Source organism: Pelodiscus sinensis, chromosome 4 (assembly GCF_049634645.1).
Source record: "Pelodiscus sinensis isolate JC-2024 chromosome 4, ASM4963464v1, whole genome shotgun sequence".
In the NCBI taxonomy this organism is placed as follows: Eukaryota; Metazoa; Chordata; order Testudines; family Trionychidae; genus Pelodiscus; species Pelodiscus sinensis.
This window is the reverse complement of record NC_134714.1, coordinates 31,606,299-31,606,707: the sequence shown is the minus strand read 5'-3', so window position 1 is coordinate 31,606,707 and position 409 is coordinate 31,606,299.

Below are 409 nucleotides of genomic sequence, written 5' to 3'. Positions count from 1 at the left end.
CAAAAATACATAGTGAGATGTACAAATCAATCACAAAGACATACAACACACACTGCACAATAGGCACAACAGCTGTTCAAACCTCCACAAACACACCAGCAGTCACAGACACAAAGCATAGACAGGTTCAGCACATACACTTAAATCATATACACAGGGGGACACACAAAGCATACTGAGTATTGTTTGTATTGCAGTGGCTCAGGTACATAAACACTATGGAAGACAGTCCATGTGAGATTCTGTAGAGGCCAGAACCTGGGTCTGTGGGTTACCCATCACTTCCACACAGCCACTGATATAGGGCCCTATCACATAGGCCTCATGGAGATGAGCACCACAGGCAGAACCCTTTTGAAAAAGCCAGACTGATAACTTTCCCCATGGCCCCTGATAGTTACAGCCACTC